The sequence below is a fragment of the Ranitomeya imitator genome, chromosome 2 (genome assembly GCF_032444005.1).
Source record: "Ranitomeya imitator isolate aRanImi1 chromosome 2, aRanImi1.pri, whole genome shotgun sequence".
NCBI classification, from domain to species: domain Eukaryota; kingdom Metazoa; phylum Chordata; class Amphibia; order Anura; family Dendrobatidae; genus Ranitomeya; species Ranitomeya imitator.
Window position 1 is genome coordinate 359,463,380 of NC_091283.1, and position 6,000 is coordinate 359,469,379.

The window sequence follows — 6,000 nt, forward strand, 5'->3', positions numbered from 1 at the left end:
AGTCCAGGGCACCAGATCACAGGTACAGGCAAGGTCCTGCTTGCTTGGAAGCAAGTTCAGAGTCCAGCTTTAACAGGTGGAGTTAAAAGCCTTCCTTCTAGTGCTGTGTTGTTATAGTCCCTTATTGCCTATGGCTTTGTGGCAAGGTCCTCTCAGTTATTTCTGTCCTTTGTTGAACTGGGACATAAACCCGTATGACAGGTGACTCGAACCTTTTTACAGGGTCTCTATCATGACCCAGGCTCTATATGTCACTGTGTCTCTTGGGTGTTAGGGCGAATAGGTGATGTATAATCCAGCTGTCCTACCGCTTCCTGCTATGTGTCTTAGAGCCCCACAAAAGCCTCGGTCTTCCTGCTACCGGTGTCTGCGCTCAATCAGGGATGTAGCCCAGTCGCAGCTATTCTCCCATGTTGTCACTCTCCTGTGCTTCGCTCTCTGGCACGTTAGCTAAAGGCTGTACTTCCTTTCGTATCTCGCTATCTAGGAGCTACAGTACCTCAGGTGGTATGATCCCTCACCCGTTCTTTTGCCTCAGACTGCTCCAGTCTGTTGTCTGGCACCAAATGACTAAATCTTCCCAACTGCCTAGCAACTAACTCCTCCTCCCGACCAGAGAGAGCAGCTCCCATGAAGTTGGGTGTAGAGCTCCCCCTTCTGGCCTGAAGTCAGAATAGTGTTGTATGTGCTAATTACCTGTTAAAAGGAATCTTTAATCGCTTCCAAGGGTGACATTACTCTCTCCATGAGGAAAGCAATGCCACTGTGACAACCAGGATCTTGGGGCATCACACTCCCCCCATTAAATCCAGTACTCCCGGACTGGGAAAATAAAAACAACAATAAATTGTTTAAAGACATGCAAAATTTTAAAATGCATATAACAGGTTGAACTATGGCTTCCCTTTGTGGGAGGTACTGTGCTTAAAAGTTGCAGGAACATATATATAAGTGCAGAAAATAATTTTGCTTCCCTTTATGGGAGGTTTCTTTCTTGAATGTTACATAACACAAATGCAAACTTTTTTTTTAAATGCACAACATTACATTTATAACACTTTTGCTTCTTGTTCTAGGGTAGGTCCTCAGGCCTGCATCCTCCTGGACTGGAGGTCAGCTGGGTCTTCTCCTTTGAGGGCACTTGCATGGACTGCACAATTTTGGTTAAGGGCATAGTCCCCTATACTGTCCTGCACCCTTTGTTTACATCCAAAGAATCTCATTTTTACTCTTGCTGCAGTGCGAGTGTCAAAAGTGTCTTTCAGTTTGGTTAATATTTGCTCAACAGTTCCTTTTCCAATATCTGGCCAGGATTTTACTTCTCTTTGTGCTGCACCTATGAATTGGCCAATCAGGACGCTAACTTTTTGTTGTTCCAACAGGGAATACACCTGAAATAAGCTGCAGAGTCTATCTTTAAAGTCACTGAATGTATGGGACTCTCCGGAATACTGGGGTAGCCAGGCCGCTCCAGGAATATATGGCATGGACAGCGGCATTATGGGCGCTGTAGCCATGGCAGTGTCCGGCCGGCTTAATGGAGCTGCGGGCATCGCAGGACCTGGTGGCAGTATGGGGCCTGCAGCTGCGTCCACCACCAATCCTCCTCCCGGGGCAGACATGGCTTTCCCCCCGCTAACCTTATAGGGGCCAGCGTCTCTTCCGGAGGCTGTATCGGTTCCCCTTGTGTGCGGTCTGCAGCGGTTCCTCTTGTCAGTGGTTGGGCGCTTCTCCTGGCCCTCTGTCCAGGGCTTTGCAGCGTCTTCACTTGTGGCTCTCCTGCACGGCGTTCTCTCTTGCGACTCTCACTTCTGACTCTGCCCACAATGGCACACCCCTCTTTTCCTGCGCTCCTCGTGGCGCTCCTTCTGGCCGATGTTGGGGGCTATTTTGAAAACAAAGGGTGCTCACCGTGTGACGCAGTTATGGTGGCAGTTATTGGGTGATGCAGTTATGGTGATGTTTTGATAGCGATGTTTTAGAAACCCATTAAAGTCTCTGGCATGCAACTTACTAAAGTCTCTCTTTTAAGCACAGTCTCTTAGGCACACAAAACCCGTTTGCTGGGTTGGTTCATCCTGTTCGTGATGCCAAAATGAGTAGCCCTGGGTGCCCATGTTAAAGGGAAGGTCTTTAAAGCGGTTTTTGAAATTGGGAAAGTTCGTGACACCACCTGTGGTATTCGTCAGTGGGGACCGACGCTGCTTAAAAGGGGTCCTCTGAGGTGATGTTATGGCAGCCGGTTGGTACAACTTCCCACGAAGGACACAGTTGTGCAGTCTTTTTACCTGGTTCACTGATGGTAGCAGGTAGCCACAGTCCAGGGCACCAGATCACAGGTACAGGCAAGGTCCGGCCGGCTTGGAAGCGAGTTCAGAGTCCAGCTTTATCAGGTGGAGTTAAAAGCCTTCCTTCTAGCGCTGTGTTGTTATAGTCCCTTACTGCCTATGGCTTTGTAGCAGTTATCTTTGTCCTTTGTTGAACTGGGACATAAACCCGTATGACAGGTGACTTGAGCCTTTTTACAGGGTCTCTATCACAACCCGGGCTCTATGTGTCACTGTGTCTCCTGGGTGTTAGGGCGAACAGGTGATGTATAATCCAGCTGTCCTACCAGTTTCTGCTATGTGTCTTAGAGTCCCACAAAAGCCTCGGTCTTCCGGCTATCGGTGTCTGCGCTCAATCAGGGATGTAGCCCATTCGCAGCTATTCTGCCCTGTTGTTACTCTCCCGTGCTTCGCTCTCTCGCACGTTAGCTAAAGGCTGTTCTTCCTTTTGTATCGCTATCTAGGAGCTACAGCACCTCAGGCGGTACGGCCCCTCACCTGTCCTTCTGCCTCAGACTGCTCCAGTCTGCTGTCTGGCACCAAGTGACCCAACTGTCTAGCAACTGCCTAGCAACTAACTCCTCCTCCCGACCAGAGAGCGCAGCTCCCCTGAAGTTGGGTGTAGAGCTCCTCCTTCTGGCCTGAAGTCAGAATGGTGTTGTATGGGCTAATTACCTGTTAAAAAGAATCCTCCATCGCTTCCAAGCGTGACATCACTATCCCCGTGAGGAAAGCAATGCCACTGTGAAAACCAGGACCCTGGGGCATCACATTTCTCCTTATAGAGAGTGAAATACCAGCTCTGGCTTGTCAAGGTAAGGAGGCTTATTCGCCGTGCAATGCTCCTCTGGGAAATATAATATGCTAATTGCCTCTTATATTTCCCAGAGGAGCATTGCGCGGCGAATAAGCCTCATTACCTTGACAAGCCAGAGCTGGTATGTCACTTTCCATAAGGCGAAACGTTGCCCCTTAGACCCCAGTCCAGAGCCTTTCATCTAGTCAAACAGTTCTCATGCTTTGCACTGACGAGGGCCAACAGCCCGAAACACTGTGTCTGCAAATTAAGATACTGATTTGGCGTTTATCCTAAGTCATATTGCACGACTCGTTAAAGGGTTGATTGTGACTTGTAGGATCACTACTTCCAACAGGTGGCGCTATAGAGTTTAAGTCCTCTTTTTCTCTGAAGAGGCAATTTGCATATTGGTGTAGACAGTAACCTGTTATAAACCAGGATGTCCCTCAAATTATGATGCCTCTTGTTAAGAGAAGATAGGCTTTTGTATACCCATGTCATGTAGATCTTTGTCCTTAATTAGCATATGGCAATTTTTACGGATAGCCATATGGATAATACTGTCCATTGGGCCATGTTTAAAGTTGAAGATAAATTGCTGCGTTTTTTTCTTGGACGGAATTGCTATCAATTTGTTCTTATTTTTATTTGTATTTTTATTGAGTAGTCATGATTATAAAAATTAAGGGGCTGTTGTATATGCTTCTTCCAAAATAGCACGGGGGTATCCTCTTCTTAAAAAGCGTTTTCTTTAAACCCATTAGCCTGGTCCTGGAAATTACTGCCATTATTATACATTTTCCATAGTCTTAACATTTGACTATAAGGTAGGGATTGTTTGGTGTGCATTGGTTGTGCACTTTTAAAGTACAGGAGTGCATTAATAGATGTCGGCTTTTGATAAGTGTTAGTAATAATTTCTCCATTTGTCCATTACCTGGTACCCAAACCACTGTGGCATAAAATACATGACACCCCATTTTCTGTAGGTCTAGAGGAGTCCTGTTCTCCCTGAAAGTTTGGTGTGGATGGGTCCTTAACCAAACAAGAAAACAGCACTGGATCATGGGTCCCCACACCGCCACTTAGTTAACATAAATTGTTTGCAGTGCTGAAAAATAGCCACAGAATGCCGCCATTGAGGTAATATTTATTGGTGTGCATGAGTCATGTAACAGCTGAGAAACCGGCACTGGAACATGGGTCCCCCATACCGCCACTTAGTTGGTTGTAGTACTGAAAAACAGCCACAAGATGGCGCCATTAATTTAATATTAGCCAGTGAGAGGGGCATTGCTGCCCTGGAGGTGCTGCTCCTCAGGGAAAGCTCCATGCAGGCATATGAGGTGTCTAGGGAAAGAGGAGAGCTAGAGCTACAAAATGAATATCTTGGATTACTGATTGGACCTTCAAAACAAGAGCACATGTTACCAGATTTTGACCTTACCTAGTGTCTGAACCACTGGGTCTAAAAATAGTGGTGTGTGGATAATAATAATCTTTATTTTTATATAGCGGTAACATATTCCGCAGCGCTTTACAGTTTTGCACACATTATTATCGCTGTCCCCGATGGGGCTCACAATCTAGAATCCCTATCAGTATGTCTTTGTAGTGTGGGAGGAAACCGGAGAACCCAGAGGAAACCCACGCAAACACGGGGAGAATATACAAACTCCTTGCAGATGTTGTCCAAGGTGGGAATAGAACCCAGGACTCCAGCGCTGCAAGGCTGCTGTGCTATCCACTGAGCCACTGTGCTGCCCTAGGGTCCCTTATGGGCCGAGAAACCGGCACTTGAATGAGGGTTCCCCACACTTCCACTTTCTTAGTACAAGTTGGTTGTAGTTCTGAAAAACAGCTGTAAGATGCCGCCCCTAAGTTAATATTGGTCAGCGTGGGGGTGTGTTGTGAATTCTGTTGTCAAGCTCCCTCCTGTGGTCATGAATGGTACTTCGGCTGGTTCTGTCCATGGGCTTCCTCTGGTGGTGGTGAGTGGGGCTGCGGCTTCTGAGGTTCCTTCCACAGGTGACGAGGTTAATTCGTTAGCTGGCTGCTCTATTTAACTCCACCTAGATCATTGCTCCATGCCACCTGTCAATGTTCCAGTATTGGTCTAGTTCACTCCTGGATCGTTCTTGTGACCTGTCTTCCCAGCAGAAGCTAATTTCCTGCTTGTTTTTCTCTGGTTTGCTATTTTTCTGTCCAGCTTGCTATTTTGATTGTTGTCTTGCTTGCTGGAAGCTCTGGGACGCAGAGGGAGCGCCTCCGCACCGTGAGTCGGTGCGGAGGGTCTTTTTGCGCCCTCTGCGTGGTCTTTTTGTAGTTTTTTTGTGCTGACCGCAAAGCTACCTTTCCTATCCTCTGTCTGTTCAGTAAGTCGGGCCTCACTTTGCTAAATCTATTTCATCTCTGTGTTTGTAATTTTCATCTTTACTCACAGTCATTATATGTGGGGGGCTGCCTTTTCCTTTGGGGAATTTCTCTGAGGCAAGGTAGGCTTTATTTTTCTATCTTTAGGGCTAGCTAGTTCCTTAGGCTGTGACGAGGCGCCTAGGGAGCGTCAGGAGCGCTCCACGGCTATTTCTAGTGTGTGTGATAGGTTTAGGGATTGCGGTCAGCAGAGTTCCCACGTCTCAGAGCTCGTCCTATATTATCAGTAACTATCAGGTCATTCTGTGTGCACTTAACCACCAGGTCCATTATTGTCCTGACCACCAGGTCATAACAGTACAGGTGGCCCAAAGTACTAATGCATCTCAATAGAGGGATAAGAGAAGTTCTGAGACCATTTTTTTTTCTTTGCAGTGTGTTTTGTCTCTCTTTTCCCCTTTACCTCTGGGTGGTTCAGGATACAGGTGTAGATATGGACAT